Genomic DNA, 21,085 nt, shown 5'->3' on the forward strand with positions numbered 1-21,085 from the left:
CATAAAACTATTACATGTTTAGATTAAAAAATAGAGATCCTTTGTGATCTTTGGTTAGGCAAAGTTTTTTTAAACACAACAACAGAAATATTACTGATAATAAATCAATAAATTGTACTTGATCAAAATCGAAAAATTTGGTGTCTTCAGACAATGTTGAGAATAAGGAGACCAGACATTTACTGGGAAAAAAAAAAACTTGCAAATCACATATCTGATAAAGAACTTGTGCTAGAATACACAAACAACCCTAAAAACACAGTAATATAACAAATAACCCAACAAGAACAACAAAAGTTTGGACAAACACTTCACTAAGGAAAATATATGAAAGACAAATAAGCACATAAAAGTATGCTCAACATAACTATTCATTAGGTAAACACAATTTTGTTCTATATTCCTGTTAGAATGGTTACAATTTAAAAGACTGACAAACACAAATGGATATTATACACTGGTGAAACTATCTTTGGAAGATGAGTTTTTTAAAAGTTGAATATACACCTACCCTGTAATCCAGGGATTCTACTTCTTGGTATTTTTCCAATAGAAATGAAAGTTTATATCCATATAAATATTTTATATGAATATTCATAACATTTCGTCTTGTAAGAGCTGAAAATAGGAAATAACCCTAATGTCCATCTACGTGTTAGTGGATAAACAAACTGTGGCACATCCATATAATTGAACAATACTTGACAATAAAAATGAATTTTTCCTACATTACAAATGTGTGAACCTCAAAATACTTACGTTGATTGAAAGAAAAAAACAAAAAGAGTGCTGTGTGATTCCATTTACATAGAATTTTACAAAATAACAGAACGACTTAATGACAGAAAGCAGGCCAGTGGTTGACTGGGGATGGAAAAGAACTGATACTGTTTTAAAAAGGTACAAATCGGCGTGAGGAAACCGAATGTAATCTTCATTATCTTGGCAGTGTTTCCATGGGTGCATACATGTATTAAAACTTATCAAATTGTACACTTTTAAAATATGTATCTTATTGTATGTCAGTTACACCTTAATAAAGCTGTTAGAAATTTGAAGGAACAAAAGAAAAACTCCCAAGTAATGAGCAATTCAGTTAATATCCACAGAGGATCAAAAAAATTATATGCTTGGTTCGGCAAGTGGCTCAGAGAATTAGCACTTAGTTCAGCAAGATGCTTAAAGGATGGATGAAGAACATCAAAAAAAAGCTGTGCTAAATTAAATCTTAAAGGACAAGATGCAGGTGAATTCATGAGGGATGTGTTTCCATAAGAGAGGTGCCATGTGCAAAAGCATGAGAGAAAAGAGACTGTAGTATGTTTACAAAACTACAAGTTAGGTTTGTCATTAGTCACTATTGTCTTTGATCCCCAGTCCAGTTTCCTTGTTTTCTATAAACATTGCATTGGTTTTAAAACTGTGCATTTTAAACACCTAGATTTCCTTAGGGCAGCTATGTGGAATTATGAGGGAAGGAGTCTTCTCACACCTGTTTCAATAAAAGCAGATCCTCTTAACTGTTTAATGTATTAAATGCCTGCAAAAATTCATTGACGAAAGAACTTTACCATGAAAACAAAACAAACAAGCAAAACCTCACTAATTTAGCTAACATGAAACACCCTCTATTTTCATTTAAAAAAATGCATTCTCATTTCCATTGTTTTGCTCATTTTGCCTCTGATACCAGAACAGTCTTTCCCTTCCATATGTGCTGTCTAATTCTATCAATTTGAAATCCATCCCAGTGAAGTCTTCCCTGATTCCTGCAGCTTGAAATATTTCTCCCTTTTATGAAAACTCACAACACTTTATTTAAAAAGACTGTGATGCCAGTTATGTGTCAGAGAATGCTATTGGCACTTTCTCATATGTCATTCATTTGATCCTCACAACATTGCTGTGAGGCAGACAGCATCATTTCTACTACAAAGATGAGAACTTGGAGGCTAAGATAGCTTATATGACCTTCCAAAATTCACACAGCTGGTAAGAGGCAAAACTAGGAATATGGTCCAGAGCTTTTGACCCCAAGCCATATTTTAATTACATTATAACATTATTGCTGCTTTCCAAAATGATACGTGTCTGGTCCTATACAGCACTTTTTTTTACAATGTAGCATACTTAATTTTGTTGTAATTTTCCAATTAGATTATAAATTTCATTAGGGACAACAATGTGTTTTATCAGTTTATAAAAGGATTGTGCATAGGAGGTGATCAATAAATGTTTGAGAAAGCAAAGAATTGTGGGAAATAAATTAGAAGAAGGAAGAAGGAAATAAAGGACAGAAAGAACAGAGATAGGGAAAGAGACAAGGAGCAAGTAAATGGTTAGTGTTATGGTAATAAATACTTAGTAATAATAGTTTGCCTTTTCTGGGAATGTAATGCTGGTAGCCTTTGCTAAATGCTAAATATGAATTTCTGATAAGGGTTACTGAGTATTCAGTAAAATAGAATTATGTCCCATTATGCATCTGAATCTCATAATATATTTCCACAGTCCCTATTTTGCCTGCATTAGATTGATTTGGGTCTTTGGAATAGAAATCTATTTTGTTTGCCCACCAAAATATTTATTTATTCTGCTCCTGAGAATATTATCCTGGTTTGAGAGAGGTGAGACAGAAGTGAGGAAACATGGCATGTTGTGGTTACCACCCTTTTGTTCCCAGCCCCATCTGAGATTACGTGAATGATTCTGAAATAGGTGTGTGACCCTAGCTGAAGCTAATCAGAAAGGAAATCTAATCTTAAATTGCTGAGTTATAGAGGAGGGCAAAACCATTTTCACTTTTGATGCCAGATTCTGAGTCTCTAATAAAGCTATTTGTAAAGTTAGAACTTTCTCTGAAATGTATGCAGATTATTCACAATTTATTTAATTTGGGTTTTGAAGTTTGGCTTGGACCTTATCTTTTTCTCATTGTTATTTTTAACTACAGTGTTACTAACACAGAAAATTTTAGTATGCAGCTTCCCAAACAAATGTTGATATGGTGACTTGGCTTCTTTTTATAACCCAGGGATAAATTGAACCCAGGGATAAATAAATGGGATGAGTGTGGTTCATCCCTCACCTAATGAATAGACTCCATCATCCATTATCATTTTGTGAATGCCTGTTATGGCATGATTATCATGTATGTGCCAGGTAGCCGACTAGGCACTTAACATATTTTTCATTTATTCTTCACAATCAGCTCATGAGGGGAGTGATGTTATTTTTAATTTTAGGAATGAGGTATCTGTGGACTGAAAAAATAACTTGCTTTGATTACCAAGCCAGAATTTGAATGTCTGACTTCACAAATCACTCTTTCTACAACACCAAATTATTCTTTGTAAGTAACTAAAAACAATCTTCCTTTAACTGCTAAAAATACTTTCCTGACAAATAGGGAATATTGACATTGGGGGATAATTGTTCATAATTTTAGAGAGATTAGAGTAGATTTCTAGAACTCATATAACCCTTCCCCCTGTTTTTTTTTTTTTGGCATATTTGGGTGATTTTACTGGCATATGTGCATTGTACACTGAGCACAAAAAGATATTTTGGGTGAAATAGCATGACACTGTCAACCTTGAAACAGGCATTTAAAAGCCTTTTCATTTCATAAAGCTTTCAGTGTAGCATGTGGATTTATGGTTATATTTTTGTACAACAATTAAAGTCTTTGTAAATAACATTCTCCATGTTTAGCATTTTAACCTTCCTTTGCCGGTAACATGATGCATTCAGCATTATTTTCCTGGGTGCCGCATAAATAAACCATAAATTCAATAAAATGTACATAATACTGTTTATACTGAATAAAAGGAGTCTTTAGAATGTTTCTTTGCAAATATACCCACTACATGAAGAGAAATATGCTTAGAAATTTGTGTATATATTATATACTAACTAACTCATACTTTCACTTAAAGCTGTATGAACAAAAAATAACAGAAAGTCAACGAACACCTCAGTAATTATTTTGAATTATGGGAATGTGGAGAATTTTTCCTTTTCTCTGTTTTCCCAGAAATTACTTTTATGAGCACTTTAGAGATAACATAATAAATTTTACCTTAAAATTTCATATAACTTTTCATTCATAAAATATTCTAAATACTGATGTCAAATATTACTTGAAGTATGAAGAAATAACTATTGTTTGCCTAAAACGATCCATTTATTTATTCATTCTAATGTTGGTTTGTTAATTTTCTACACATTATAAATATGTAACATGTATCTGGAAATGTTACAGTGATTGAGTAATAGTGAAAAGACAGGTAAAGTACATGCCTTCAATAAGCAAGCACTATAGTCAGGTAGCCAGTACACATGTACACTGGAAAGAGTATACATGCACACACACTTGCAGACACACCAAAAAATTCACATGGCATAAATGCTATAAATTAAAACTAGATAATGTGATAGATAAAAATTTTGAGAGGCACCTTCAACAGAATATCAGTCTGAATGTTTCCAAACATCAGGAAGAAATATTTGGGCATGAAAGGTGATCATTGAGTTGGTCTTTAGTATCAACACAAATAAATTTTTAAAAATATTCTAATAAATGAATGATTAAATAATTCACTATAACAATTGACAAGAAAATTATGTAACATTTAAATAATTAGTACTGATATTGTGTTTGTGTAATAAAGAAGGCACAAGCAATGGAGTTTGACTATATTGTTTTAAGCTTATATATACAAAATATATAACTTTCAATACACAAAAAAGTATGTGTTTTAGTAGTTACATTAGGATGAAAACACTGAATTATGAATGATGCTTTAATGCTACTAACATTATTTGTGCAATAATAATAAATTGAGTTTAATTCTGAAAAAATGAAAAATCCAAAAAAATTTCTATCTCTACATTTTGGCCACTCTAGGTAGCTCCTATCCATGGAATCATACAGCATTTTCTTTTTGCAATTGGCTTATTTAGCACATCTTCAAGGTTTATTCATGTTCTAGCATATGTCAGAATTCCCTTCCATTTTTTAAATAAACTTTATTTTTTAGAACAGTTTTAGGTTCACAATGAAGTTGAACAGAAGATAGAGTTTTCTCATATAATCCCTGCCCCACACATTTATAACACCCCCTGTTAAAAACATCTCCCACCTTAATGGCACATTTGTCACAACTGATGAACCTATCCTGACATTTCATTACTTAGAGTCCATAGTTTGCATTAGAGTTCACTCTTGGTATTATACATTCTATGGATTTGAGCAAATATGTGGCATATCCATCATCATAGTATCATATATAGTAGTTTCACTTCCCTAAAAAACCTTTGTGCTCTGCTTATTCATCCTGGCCTTCCCTCTAATCTCTAGGAACCACTAATCTTTTTACTGCCTCCATATTTTTTACTTTTCCAGTAGTTAAATTCATAGAAATAGAAAATAGAGGTTAACAGAGGCTATTGTAAAGGACAAAGGGGGGCATGAGTCAAGATGATTACTCTTAGAGATTTTACAAGTGATCCCTTAGGAGGAAAGATTCCTAAGTGCTCTAGAAGAATCAAAAGACTTCACTTGAGAGGCCTGATGTTACAAGACTAGGGTTCTGAGGAAGCCTATGTCAGGAGAGGAAAGGGTATGCAATTCCTCAAGATTGGGGAACCAAGTATTGGGAGAGAAAAATCAAAATGAGTCTTAATTTGTGTGTCTAATCTATGAATCCATTATCTCCCATCTATTCATCTCTAGGCACAGGTGTTATTTAAGCACTGGTCTGCACATGCGCCTTGGAAGGCTGCAATGTGCCCTAAGACTAAGCACCTATATGGAAATTTTTTTACTGTTAAAAGGTTTTATTCTGGGATGTGTATTTGATGTAGTATTTAGAGTTCTAGGTCATTTTAACTTTTGAAAAATTCAAAGAAGATAATAATGTAGAAAACTTTATTTATAACATGACCAATAATTTCAGTTACCGGTAAATCCTTGGATGACATGACTTAAGAAAGAATAGAAAACCAATTCCAACCTGTACATAAAATTACATTATACATTTGATACCCCTTAGTTTTAGGTAAAAGATCCTAGTAACATACAAATTATCCAAAAATATTTTCAGACTGTTCCATTCACAAATCTTAGAACAATTCTATAAAATAGGTATCATAAGTTATTCTCATTTGAAAGTGAAGAAGAGACAAAGATTTGGAAAACATAAGAACTAGTAGTAATTGGTATATGCAAGATTTGAACCCAAATTTATTACTCTGAAGTGTACCAGTCCCTCATAGCTGCTGACTTCAAAAACTTCATAGCCCTACAGAATAGATGACCATCTAATTCAAGGTTGACGTGCTAAGCTCGAGTTACAAACAACTTTGCTTAGAAACACAGATGACGATAATGTTGAGGCTAACTGAAAATGTCAGGAAAGGCCCATAAAGAAAGTGTATTCAACAAAGTTTTAAATGATTAACAGATTCTGGTGAATTGCCTGCAGGATTCCTGCTATACAAGTGAGTCTTAGAGTTAAAAAAAACTTTGCAATGTAATCTTGGGACATACCAGTGTTGTTGCGCTTTAAAAACACTTGCAAGTATCTTCCTTCCTCCAAGGCCATATTATTGCAGAACTCCAAGGAACCGTTCACATGATATTGTTCTAGTGGGGCTCTTCAGTTAGAGTACGGTTTGAGAGAGGTTTCCTGGATGTGCTGGATGGATGCACATTTCCCTTTGGTCTCTTTTCTGGCCTGTCTTGAAGGTCTCTGCACTCTGCAGCCCCTTCTTACCCAGTGAGTATTGCTCATCAAGAGGCATTCCCTAGCTGGGTACTTTACTCCTTTGCATTACTCTCACCTAGTGTCAAGAGAGAAAAACAGAAGAAATCCATTCATATGTGAGAAGCATGGTTATGAATTAGAAAAAATATATAATGACAAAATTAAAGACATATAGTAAAAACTACTTATCACACTACTATTTAATTTTTTACATATTCCCATAATCAATGGTAAATGATTTATCTCTGTGATCTTACTCCATATTTCATAAGTAAGCTGAAAATCCAGATATGTATATTGAGCAGGAATTGGAGGGAGAGCAATGGTATATAGTAAGCTATAATTTGTTTAAAATATATTAATTATAATAAATAACTGTCTTAACATTAGACATACACTTTGAAACCTGGTTCTACATGGTGATCATTAGGGTATTTTCAATCTCTTGAAGCCATAGTTTTCATGTCTTTAAAATGAGTGTAATCATTATATAATTTATGGATTGTACAGATTATGAGAAATGCATTTGAAATGAATAGCTCAATAATGGCAAAATATACTTTGTTATAATTAATAACAGTAACACAAAATAACCATACTCCATACTGTCTGCCTACTTTCTGCTCAGAGCAGCATTTGCTTGCCAGATAATAGTCTTCAGTTAGAATATTCTGGTTCCACTTTGTGCTCCTCCCCACCTGCCTATCCTGGTTTGCTTTTCTGTAACAACTGTTCCACAGGCAAAGAATTAATAAGCTTATAGGCCCTTCCGATATTTGCGTTTCTTAGATACTACATTTTATTGCTCATCTGTTAATCTCCTCCATCACATCTTCTGACTGCTGATGCCCAGCCCCCCACTATCTCCTTGAAACTGTTCTTCAAATATACCTCCTAGTCAATAGAGAAGACGAGGTGACTGCCCTGAATAGAGACCTCTATAACTGCTTGCTACTGCTGTTGATTTATTCTGACTTTTTCATTTCAAAATGTGAGTTTTCCCAGGGAAATTGAGATAAGCCACTATGAACTTTATTTGATCCTTTAGAAAACTGTGGTGTTTGGAGAAGAAAGCCACTACAGAGATTCAAACCCATCTGGCAGGCAAAGAGAAAATTAAAGTGATTTGTAAATGCTAAAACATCCATTTGGGGGAAAGGTATGAAGGGATTCAATAAAGGTCATTTTGGGGACCATCTCTGTTTATTTTCATGAACATTTCAGGGAAGGACATAAATTAGGTATTAATCACATACCCTGTACTATGTAAATTGGAGAGGACAACAGAAAGGGGCTCGTGTAGGGAGGGGCAACTATGAGCCATGTGATCTGGGATAAGAAGAGACATACTAAGCTTAATTTAACTGAAAGCCCAGGGATGCTGAGTGTCATTACTCAGAAACACAAGGTATGAAACATAATTTTCACTACTGTTCTCTGCCCCTTAGTTACTTTATCATCATTTCATTTTAATTATTTTCACAGAGGTATTGCCCAAGTCAGGTCCAAGGCTCCTGATGATAAATCATTCCCTTGGCATCTTTGTTTTATGATTGTCCTCTCTCGGTGTCTCAATTCCCTGGGCCAGGTCTGGACATAACTGGCAGTTATAGGCAGGCAAGTATTTTCACTGTGCAAAATTTCTTTTCTTTTTCTCTACCCTTCTCTCAAGATGACATTCCTTCTCCCTACATAGATCCAGTTCAAGTAAATCCACCAAAAATTTATTTCTTGAAAAATAAATTAAAGACCCATTCTCACGGACCTCACAGTTTTTTGTTAGAGAGTACAGCAAATACGTATCCTTCAGAGTGATAGGCAAAATACAGCCATTTATGCTAATCATGGGTTGGTAGAAGAAAGAGGTGCAGGAGTCAATGATTAAAGATTTTTGCCTGTTTATCTGGACTCAGCTTTTTTCTACCTCATAATGCCTTTGTGGAGATAATTTATGTTTACTTTGACCTCTTTTTTTGAACTATTGTTTTTTTTGTTTTTAGATCATTATTTTTTACTGAAGGGTAGTTGACACACAGTATTACATTAGTTTCAGGTGTACAACACAGTGATTCAACATTTATATACATGATAATTCTAGGTACCAGCTATCACCATAACAAGTTGTTACAATATTTTGACTATATTCCTTATGCTATACATTACATCCCGGTTAATTATTTATTTTACAATTGCAAGTGGGTACTTCTTTTTTTTTTTTTTTTTTTTGTGAGGGCATCTCTCATATTTATTGATCAAATGGTTGTTAACAACAATAAAATTCTGTGTAGGGGGGTCAGTGCTCAATGCACAATCATTAATCCACCCCAAGCCTAATTTTCATCAGTCTCCAATCTTCTGAAGCATAATGAACAAGTTCTTACAGGGAGAACAAATTCTTACATAGTGAATAAGTTACATGGTGAACAGTACAAGGGCAGTCATCACAGAAACTTCTTCTCTGTGTTATACAGCCCTCCCCTTTCTCCCCCCCCCCCATGCATGCTAATCTTAATACCCCCCTTCTTCTCCCACCTCCCCTTCTCCCTCCCTACCCACCCATCCTCCCCAGTCCCTTTCCCTTTGGTACCTGTTAGTCCATTCTTGAGTTCTGTGATTCTGCTGCTGTTTTGTTCCTTCAGTTTTTCCTTTCTTCTTATACTCCACAGATGAGTGAAATCATTTGGTATTTCTCTTTATCTGCTTGGCTTGTTTCACTGAGCATAATACCCTCCAGCTCCATCCATGTTGCTGCAAATGGTAGGATATGCCCTTTTCTTATGGCTGAGTAGTATTCCATTGTGTATATGTACCACATCTTCTTTATCCATTCATCTATCGATGGACATTTAGGTTGCTTCCATTTCTTGGCTATTGTAAATACTGCTGCGATAAACATAGGGGTGCATTGGTCTTTCTCATACTTGATTGCTGCATTCTTAGGGTAAATTCCTAGGAGTGAAATTCCTGGGTCAAATGGTAAGTCTGTTTTGAGCATTTTGATGTACCTCCATACTGCTTTCCACAATGGTTGAACTAATATACATTCCCACCAGCAGTGTAGGAGGGTTCCCCTTTCTCCACAGCCTCACCAACATTTGTTGTTGTTTGTCTTTTGGATGGCAGCCATCCTTACTGGTGTGAGGTGATACTTCATTGTAGTTTTAATTTGCATTTCTCTGATAATTAGTGATGTGGAGCATCTTTTCATGTGTCTGTTAGCCATCTGTATTTCTTTTTTGGAGAACCATCTGTTCAGTTCCTCTGCCCATTTTTTAATTGGGTTATTTGTTTTTTGTTTGTTGAGGCGTGTGAGCTCTTTATATATTCTGTACGTCAAGCCTTTATCGGATGTGTCATTTTCAAATATATTCTCCCATACTGTAGGGGTCCTTTTTGTTCTATTGATGGTGTCTTTTGATGTACAGAAGATTTTCAGCTTAATATAGTCCCACTTGTTTGTTTTTGCTGTTGTTTTCCTTGCCCAGGGAGATATGTTCAAGAAGAGGTCACTCATGTTTATGTCTAAGAGATTTTTGCCTATGTTTTTTTCTAAGAGTTTTATGGTTTCATTACTTACATTCAGGTCTTTGATCCATTTCCAATTTACTTTTGTGTATGGGGTTAGACAATGGTTCAGTTTCATTCTCTTACATGTAACTGTCCAGTTTTGCCAGCACCATCTGTTGAAGAGACTGTCATTTCGCCATTGTATGTCCATGGCTCCTTTATCAAATATTAATTGACCATATATGTCTGGGTTAATGTCTGGATTCTCTAGTCTGTTCCATTGGTCTGTGGCTCTGTTCTTGTGCCAGTACCAAATTGTCTTGATTACTATGGCTTTGTAGTAGAGCTTGAAGTTGGGGAGTGAGATCCCCCCTACTTTATTCTTCTTTCTCAGGATTGCTTTGGCTATTCGGGGTCTTTGGTGTTTCCATATGAATTTTTGAACTATTTGTTCCAGTTCATTGAAGAATGTTGCTGGTAGTTTCATAGGGATTGCATCAAATCTGTATATTGCTTTGGGCAGGATGGCCATTTTGACGATATTAATTCTTCCTAGCCACGAGCATGGGATGAGTTTCCATCTGTTAGTGTCCCCTTTAATTTCTATTAAGAGTGACTTGTAGTTTTCAGAGTATAAGTCTTTCACTTCTTTGGTTAGGTTTATTCCTAGGTATTTTATTTTTTTTGATGCAATTGTGAATGGAGTTGTTTTCCTGATTTCTCTTTCTGTTGGTTCCTTGTTAGTATATAGGAAAGCCACAGATTTCTGTGTGTTGATTTTGTATCCTGCAACTTTGCTGTATTCCGCTATCAGTTCTAGTAGTTTTGGGGTGGAGTGTTTAGGGTTTTTTATGTACAGTATCATGTCATCTGCAAATAGTGACGGTTTAACTTCTTCTTTACCTATCTGGATTCCTTGTATTTTTTTGTTTTGTCTGATTGCCGTGGCTAGGACCTCCAGTCCTATGTTAAAGAAGAGTGGGGAGAATGGGCATCACTGTCTAGTTCCCGATCTCAGAGAAAATGCTTTCAGCTTCTCGCTGTTCAGTATGATGTTGACTGTGGGTTTATTGTATATGGCCTTTATTATGTTGAGGTACTTGCCCTCTATTCCCATTTTTCTGAGAGTTTTTATCATGAATGGATGTTGAACTTTGTCAAATGCTTTTTCAGCATCTATGGAGATGATCATGTGGTTTTTGTCTTTTTGTTGATGTGGTGGATGATGTTGATGGACTTTCGAATGTTGTACGATCCTTGCATCCCTGGGATGAATCCCACTTGGTCATGGTGTATGATCCTTTTGATGTATTTTTGAATTTGGTTTGCTAATATTTTGTTGAGTATTTTTGCAGGTACATTCATCACGGATATTGGTCTGTAGTTTTCTTTTTTGGTGGGGTCTTTGCCTGGTTTTGGTATTAGGGTGATGTTAGCTTCATAGAATGAGTTTGGGAGTATCCCCTTCTCCTCTATTTTTTGGAAAACTTTAAGGAGAATGGGTATTATGTCTTCCCTGTATGTCTGATAAAATTCCGAGGTAAATCCATCTGGCCCGGGGGTTTTGTTCTTGGGTAGTTTTTTGATTACTGGTTCAATTTCGTTGCTGGTAATTGGTCTGTTTAGATTTTCAGTTTCTTTCTGGGTCAGTCTTGGAAGGTTGTATTTTTCTAGGAAGTTGTCCATTTCTCCTAGGTTTCCCAGCTTGTTAGCATATAGGTTTTCATAGTATTCTCTAATAATTCTTTGTATTTCTGTGGGGTCCGTCGTGATTTTTCCTTTCTTGTTTCTGTTACTGTTGATTTGTGTTGACTCTCTTCCTCTTAATAAGTCTGGCTAGAGGCTATCTATTTTGTTTATTTTCTCGAAGAACCAGCTCTTGGTTTCATTGATTTTTGCTATTGTTTTATTCTTCTCAATGTTATTTATATCTTCTCTGATCTTTATTATGTCCCTCCTTCTGCTGACCTTAGGCCTCATTTGTTCTTCTTTTTCCAATTTTGGTAATTGTGACATTAGACCATTCATTTGGGATTGTTCTTCCTTTTTCAAATATGCTTGGATTGCTATATACTTTCCTCTTAAGACTGCTTTTGCTGCGTCCCACAGAAGTTGGGGCTTAGTGTTGTTGTTGTCGTTTGTTTCCATATATTGCTGGATCTCCATTTTGATTTGGTCATTGATCCATTGATTATTTAAGAGCGTGTTGTTAAGCCTCCATGTGTTTGTGAGCCTCTTTGCTTTCTTTGTACAGTTTATTTCTAGTTTTATGCCTTTGTGGTCTGAAAAGTTGTTTGATAGGATTTCAATCTTTTGGAATTTACTGAGGCTCTTTTTGTGGCCTAGTATGTGGTCTATTCTGGAGAATGTTCCATGTGCACTTGAGAAGAATGTGTATCCTGTTGCTTTTGGCTGTAGAGTTCTGTAGATGTCTAGTTGGTCCATCTGTTCTAGTGTGTTGTTCAGTGCCTCTGTGTCCTTACTTATTTTCTGTCTGGTGGATCTGTCCTTTGGAGTGAGTGGTGTGTTGAAGTCTCCTAGAATGAATGCATTCCATTCTATTTCCTCCTTTAGTTCTGTTAGTATTTGTTTCAGGTATGTTGGTGCTCCTGTATTGGGTGCATTTATATTTATAATGGTTATATCCTCTTGTTGGACTGAGCCCTTTGTCATTATGTAATGTCCTTCTTTGTCTTTTGTTACTTTCTTTATTTTGAAGTCTGTTTTTTCTGATACCAGAATTGCAACACCTGCTTTCTTCTCTCTGTTGTTTTCATGAAATATCTTTTTCCATCCCTTGACTTTAAGTCTGTACATGTCTTTGGGTTTGAGGTGAGTCTCTTGTAAGCAGCATTGAACTATTGTTTTTATCTCTATGTGATAAATTCTCCCCTTTCCTCCATGACAGATTAAAAAAAGAAGTCTTTAGAATTGACTAAAATATTTCTGCATAAATATCAACTACTAACCAGTATCCGAGTGGTTAGAATTCTCAAAGTGCAATATGTAGAACATTAAATTTAGTGCTTCCCATTTCTCTGACAAGTAGAGAAAGAGGATTAAAATCCATATTTGTATATCAGGAATATGCTTTTCCAAGAGGCTATATGGCTTGCTTGTGGAGCCCAGACAGAAACACAGATACCCTGTGGTCTCCACCATGTTTTCCACTCCCTACTCCTGGACCACGCCACTCATCACTTATGAGGCTTGCTCTTGAAATGAACACAGTAAAGAGTTAAAGTGTATTTCAGTCTGAGTAGGTTTTCCCGAAGTCTTTGATTGCCCTGTTTGTTTTTCTTAGTCTTAACCTATCTTCTGAAGCCAATGAAAGTGATATTTATTCAAAGATACTGTCAGCTCCCAGTCCATGGTTTCCATAGAGCATAATATTTGCCTGTAGAGTTTACAAGTACAATTTTGAGGGCCCCATGCCCAGAGCTTCTGATTCAGTAGATAAGGACAGAGCTTCAAAATTTACATTTCTAATAAGGTCCCAGATGTTGCCAATGCTGCTGGGCTGAGGACCGTACAGTCTCATGAGAGCTCTTGAAGAGCAAAATGTAGCCATGCTACTTGTTCCTACTCAGAATCATACACAGCAAAGGAGCAACCACAAGAGGTGCTCGCTCTGCTCTGGACCCTTGCCCTTCAGAGTGTGGAGGAGGACCAGCAGCAGCATCTTAGCAAGAGTCTCAGGCCCTTTCCTAGACCTGTTTCCAAATCTACATTTTAACAAAATCTCTGTGTAATTCATGCATACATTAGAGTTGGAGACATACTAGTGTGGAACAGCCTAATCATTTGTCAAGTTGCAGTTGTTTCCCCTCTCCTTTTTCCTGATCCATTAGAGATAAGCCCTGTCTTCTCCTAGTAGGGAAACTACATCCTAAAATGGGTAGGAGTGCTTTATGGTTCAACTGTACTCATGCAGTGAGGGCAGGAAAGAACTATAAAAAAATGGTTTTGGCAAATCCCATATAATTCTATTTGCTAAAATACAGTGCTAATCAGTCTCTATATCATACATGAATCTTAGTTTTAAGTAACAGAAAAACAAACATCTTAGGCAAAAAGAAAATTGACCAGAAGAATAATGGGGTAGCTCTGAAAACTGGAAAAATCAAGGTTTTATCCAGACCCCTGGAATACCTGAAGCCAACGATCCAAATGCAGAATGTTCATCCTCACATTCTTCTGCTTGCCTGCTTCAGCCTCTCAGAGAGATTACTTGCATATCTTCCACCCTCCCACTGTGGAGGGCCTGCAACTCTTCCCTAGGTTCCAGATAAAAAAATGTTAGAGTAAGATTTTAATTGCTCTGACTTGAGCCTTATTTCCACACTTGAACCAATCAACCCTGAGACAGGGCACTTTAATCACTAGTTTCCATAGAGTCATACAGATGAAAGTTCAGCTAGAAGGAGAGGAGAAGCATATGTATACCAGCACATATCATAACAACAGTTCAGTGACTTAACAGTTTCTCTCTCCTTCAGTTCACAGTCCCCCAACTGGGTGTGTGGTTGGTAGCCTCCTATACATTCACTGAATTTTCTGCATGACAGAAAGTGTAGAAGATCTCTTAAGAGTTTTAGGGGCCACACTTGGAAGTGGTAAATGCTTCTATCCACATTCCACTACCCAGACCACAGGACTTTACCTAAGTGTAGACTGTAGACAAATAGAGAGAAGATATCAGGATTGGCAGACTGAAAGCATTTTCTCTGCTATTTACATAAACACAAATCTGTAAGAGTACTGTGCTTTCAATTTGAAATTCAAATTGATCTTGTTAAAAGATAAACTGAGGCATATTAAAAATTTTAAGAGTTCATTTGAGAAAAAATCAATTCAAACCCAACAGTGGCAAACCAAAAGTGGTTGGAGGAATTCCACTGAAAGGAGTGAGGGGAAAGGCTTCTATAGAGAAAAGATGAAAGGAGCAAAGCGAGGGCATTATTTGATTGGCTATAGCTTAAGTGGTTGCATTATTTGGGAAAACCAAGTGGACCATTTGTGATTGGTTGTCCTTGGATTTCAATTTTTTAACCTCGAGGCATTACATTCAGGCTTAGGTTCTGATTTGCTTACATAGGATACTAATGCATTAAAGCCTCCTCAGTCTAAGATCTTCTTTGATGGTTAAATTTAACAACCTTGATGTTCACCTGATTTTTCCAAAAGAGTCTCCACCCATATGTATAACTGTATTCAATCAGCTTATAAAGGGAGCCATTTACTTTTTATTTATTTCCTCATAGGTTTTCACTGATTGTTCCTCTAAAGCATTACCATTCTCTTTTCTAAAGACACTTTTGAAATCCATTACTTTTCTTCCTTCTGTTCTCACCCAGGTTGATGACTGCAGAGACAAAAAGTTCTATTCTCCCTGACTTCCTAATTCTGCTATTCTTACATGAGACTTTTGAAATATATTCTTAAGGAGCATTTGAATGTTAAGTATTTTTATATGTTTTATTGTAGTATATTTGATATACAATATTATATTGGTTTCATATGTACAACTTAGTGATTTGACAATTATGTATATTACTAAATGCTCCCCCCAGTTAGCTGTAGTTACCTTTGTCACATACCAAGATATTACAATATTACTGGACATATTCCCTATGCTGCACTTTCAATCCCTGTGACTAGTTTATTTTATAATTTGAAGTTTGCACCTCTTTATCCCCTTCACCTATTCACCCATCTCCTCACTTCCCTCCCCAGTGGTAACCACTAGTTTGTTTTCTGTGTTAATGAGTCTAATTCCTTTTTTGTTTGTTTGCTTTTTGAAATCAATTTACTATTAGCAAAAAAAAAAAAAAGTTTTGCAAGTAATTTACATTTTAAATCAATTCATCATTCAATAAATATTTACTAAGCACTTACTATTGGCCAAGTAGTGTTTTAGAGTTATGTAAAGGCAGTGAACATCAGCCTTGTTTCATGGATCCTATGTTATGGTGGGAGAGTAGACAGGCAGTAAACACAGCATACGTAAAAAAAGAATAAATAAATAAAAATAATAATCAGACCATGACTAATTACATGCAGAGAATTAAAATAAGGTCTAAAGTGATTACTTTAGATTGGGAACTAAAGGGGAGACCTTTCTTAAGAGATAAACCAATATCCAAATGACAAAATATATCCAGATATGTCAAGATCAGGGGAAGAACATGACTCTCTAGTGTAAAGTTCCTAAGGTGAACTTTTTCCTATCCATCTTTATCTTAATAGATGCTCTCCTCATATTTGCTTTGCCTTTTGTATTACACTAGACTGACACACTTAGCCTAGAAAAAATGATTAACCTTACTCTTTTTGCCTACTCAACTAAAGAATCAGTATTCACATGAGTAACTGTGTGACAGAAAATTTTCAACAAGAAATACTTATTAAGTCTTTAATAATAATAGGGACCAATTATTAAGAATGCACTTTATGACAAGGATCATGCTTGGAGCTAGAGATACAAAGATATATATGAGTTCCTTTCTTCAGAGCTCACAGTCTATGGGAGGTGACAAGCATGCCACAAATACATTAGTGTTGTGTGAGAATTGCAGAAGTGGCAGTATATACCAGAGCAGAGGCAGCACAGATAAACAAGTTATTTATGCTCCCAGGATGGTAGTAATGGTTGAGGTATGTAAATAAACTGGGCTTTGGACTTTGTGCATGGCAGAGGGATATAGGGATTCAAGAGAGATTAGGGAAATGGGGCTTTCACAATCTATAAGGAGTGCCTCAATCTCCTACTTTATAATTAATTAGGTTTAATCCTCCAGATTTAAAGTCAGAGTACATTTTATACATACTGTTGTACATTTAAACTATGCAAAATCTTTCATTAGTCATCAGACTCAGGAGATGCTATTCACTTTGAAGATCTCCATACTGAACGAAGTCAGAGATTTCTTCCATTTGACTGTGTACTACATACTCAGAGCAATGCAGGATTTTCAGCCTATCCTAGCAGGCATTATTGAAGACACTTTTTACATTGGCAGAGATTTAATGAATGATGATATTATTTAAACCATTATGATTTTTCCTTACAGAAACCACACTTGTTTCCATTTTATTCGTACCAAAACTCTGCTCTTTTAAGGTGCTATTTAGTAGAATACAGAAAACATAACATGAAGGAAAAAAAAATCTCTTTCTTCTTCTGTACAGACTCAGTGGATAATGTCTGTCCAAATTTTGTTCCCTTTAGAAAAAAAAGTAGAGATAAAAAGCAAGTCCTAAAAATTCTATGAAAGTTTGAGGCATTCACTTGAAATGTCAGAAATGCCAAACACTTGGCCTTACATCTAAGAACTCAGAAAGCTCTTATTTACTCAAAGTAATTACCTGAAAACTCAGTAAAGTTCAACATTTTAGCTGAAAGCTACCAAGACTGAGAACCTCATTATGTGACAACCTATCCAAAGAATGATATTTGTTAAAAAAAAATACTTTGACGATATTCAACTGCTCCCTTTCCTGACAGCATTTATTAATTTAAATATTACATAAAAATTACATTTAGCTTGACTATTTAACTTAGACAACTGTTATGCTACAGTCATATCTTTTTTGTCTTTTTTTGGCTACTGAGTATTTGAATGTTTACTTGGTACATATTAATTTGTCTCTGGATTTAGTGCATTTTCAGAACCTCTAAGATGTTCACAAAGAATTTTAAAAAGACTGGCTCTATTCTCAAGATTCTGTCTAGCAATGAAGAAAGAATATGCAAAAGCAAATACTATGTGGACTGTTTAAAATGAAGAACATAAGAGTCTTTTATAGTTTTGTAACTCCAGGGGTAAAATCCCAAGGCAAAATACCTTTGAAACCAAAATCAGTCAAAGGGAGAAATAAAGTGGGAGAAAACCATTTATTGCCTACAAGCAGTCGTCCACTTCCACTCGCCTCTGTCTTTCAGGACCCAGCAGCAAAAAAGGAGACCCACCCAGCCTCTCCAGTCCAGATATGCCCTTGCTCCCCCTTCTAATTACCTACTGAGAGGGAGGTGGACTACTTCTCTCCACCCCTTGGAAACACCTGTTGCTATGGAGATGCACTGAGGCCAGGTGAGAGATACTGGAAATGTTGTAATTTTACCCACAAGTTTAAAAGAACAAATAAGCACTTACCAATTACTGACTGTATATACAACATGATTCTTGGGACCACTGATATTTAAATTCATTTCTGGGTCATCTACACATCTCAGCAGTGTAGTAGCTGTAGCAAATTTCCAGCAAAAACAAAGCTAGTCTTTGTATAGATAAATAATTGGGGCCAAAGAGCCCATGAGCTATTAACAGTTTTTATTGTTTAACCACATCTCTGTATTATGGAGAATTAACAGAAAATGGATGTTGGTAATTAAAATGACAAATGTTACATATCTGGCATTACTTTTGTATCTGTTTAAACTTGTTTAAACTAATATGGAACACTTTTTTTTGTTCTTCCTTGACCTTGTGCCTCTAAAGGAATCTAATGGATTTTAATAAAACATAGGGTTATAAAATTACTGAATTTATGGGTTCAGCTGCTGTGCATTTCTTCCCTTGGTAGGGCATATTAACCTGTAAGTGTATATTTTGTCCATTTGTTATGAGAGATAGTAAATGAGTCAATATTGCATCAATAATTCAAGGAATAATTTAGCTGCATAATTGTATTTTATTGCATTAATGCTTTCAGTTACTTTGGTCTAAAGCATATCTGTTGCAGGGTTACAATGTGATAGGGCTCTTTTCTGTACAAAGCTTTGTAATTATTATTAAGTAATTTGAAATCAGCAGAAATATAACAAGTATAGAGAAAAAGAGCATCATAGAGAAAATGTCCAGACCAGTTGGTAGATTTAAAAAAAGAAAAAAAAAGAATTTTTATTCCTCTTTTTTGTATGGATACTCTTTTGCTTGAAATAGTTGTATTTCCCTTTGTCAGACATTTTTTAATTCTGACCCTTGACACCAAAGTTGTGGCCTTACCAGCCTAGAGCAAATTTGAAATCATTGCCATAAAAATAATATACATATACATTGGAGAGATAACCAATTTCCAAAGTGCTTTTGCATCCATTATCCCCTTGGCTTTTTGAGATAATCTTATGCTTCTGATGTATGGTTCATTTTACTTTAAAGATGAGAGTGAGGCACAGAGTTGCTTTTCTTCTTGTTCTAAGTAACAAGCCAATAAATAGGGGAGCCAGAATTTAAACTAAGATCTTTTGGCTTCATATATTTGGGCTGTTATGTTTACATCTTGTCCAAGTTGGTACACTGTGTTCAAGTTAGCTCTGTCTACAGAGTACATTTTGGCTTTTGCTTTCTGTGACTGTTTGATGCAGGGACTGTGAAAATCCTATGGGAATATTCCCATTTTGTAAAGGGCAAGTGAGTTTCTGGAGCTTTTCCCTATTTAGATGTGGTACTTCATCATTTCATCAGAAGCCTGGTTATTTTTTTTTCTTGTTAGTGAAAATATAGCCCCATTTAGGGCAGGATATCTTGCCAAAAACCTCTTCCTTAGACTGGGATGTCTCTTTGACAAGGGTGGGTCTGAGTCATGGAGCTTGACATTGATTTCTTTTCCATTAGCTTTTGCCTTTTCATTCTATGCACTTGTGTTAATTTTCCTTTCCTCTTTAAATGTCCAGAGGCATCATTCAAAATATCCAAGTATTAATTCAGCATGAGACACATACCAAAGAATGCATTTGGGTCAGTCTGACAGGTGGTGTGTCTCAATTGAGTTATTTTTCTAATGCATTATAGAAAAATTAATAAACACTCAAGAAGCCTTTACTAGAGCTTCAGGCATGAATATCATATTTCATCTTACTATGGGTTTACAATAATATTAATATTCACTCTAGAAGGTAACTGGCATGTCATATTTAAGACAGGTTTGGAGGGACATAAAAGGCAGATTTGGAAGTTAACAAAAATAGAATTTATATTAGAATCTAAGGATTATTCTCTTTGATTCTGATGCACAGGAAATCTTTTATTCATTAAATGTGTAGTGGATGCCTATTATGTGAGAAGTACTATATTGAGACACAGTTGTAGTGAACAAGACAGATGTGATCCCTGCCTTAATGAACTTCCAGCAGTGAATGATTGAATAGCATGTCACTAATCAAATAGACATCTCACACATAAAATATAATTACTCCACTACTTATTCTAATATCTTAAGAATTTGAAAGTAAAAGAAAGTTTGTACATATCATTACCAGCATTTCATATGGGTATGCAATTGTCCACTTCTCAGGAGGTTTTCTCTGCCTTGTCTTTTTTATGCAACAAATCTAGGATATAGAAGAAATAACTTGTTTACTTCTTGTTCTGTGTTTGTTTAATATTTCAGAGTTTAAAAAGACACTCATTTTCCAATGTACAAATTTTCTTGTTCCTTGAAAACAAATGATGAGGAACTTTTTTATATGCCTTCTGAAAGAGAATATTTACATTGGAATATATTTGCAATAGCTAACGTAAGTTTTTAAAGTTTAGACAAAGCGATATAGTTTTTGACCTACAACATTTACAAAATAAGGTTAGTTATATAAAAACATGATGTGAAACTATAAACACTTTCAAAACAAAGTTTAGGTCTTAATTATCTTAATCTTCCTGACCTAGCAGAGTGCCTAATAGACGTTTAATCAATATTTAATAAATAAATTTAGAAGAATGTAGTCAAGGTATAAGAAAAAGTGGAATTGAAGTTACTTTAATATGTTATCTCCTGAGTTTGGTAATGAAGTTTAAAAACATTAACTT

General features: G+C 35.1%; 1 long non-coding RNA gene across 1 annotated transcript in view; it reads left to right on the forward strand.

The window, feature by feature from the left end:
- Positions 1-18,315, forward strand: part of LOC118917551 (uncharacterized) — a 391,292-nt gene extending 372,977 nt beyond the window's left edge. The window contains exon 3 of the long non-coding RNA XR_008999195.1: positions 18,223-18,315. This is a non-coding gene — a long non-coding RNA (uncharacterized LOC118917551). The remainder of the gene's footprint in view (positions 1-18,222) is intronic.
- The last annotated feature ends 2,770 nt before the right edge of the window (positions 18,316-21,085 follow it).

Source organism: Manis pentadactyla, chromosome 9 (genome assembly GCF_030020395.1).
Source record: "Manis pentadactyla isolate mManPen7 chromosome 9, mManPen7.hap1, whole genome shotgun sequence".
NCBI classification, from domain to species: Eukaryota; Metazoa; Chordata; class Mammalia; order Pholidota; family Manidae; genus Manis; species Manis pentadactyla.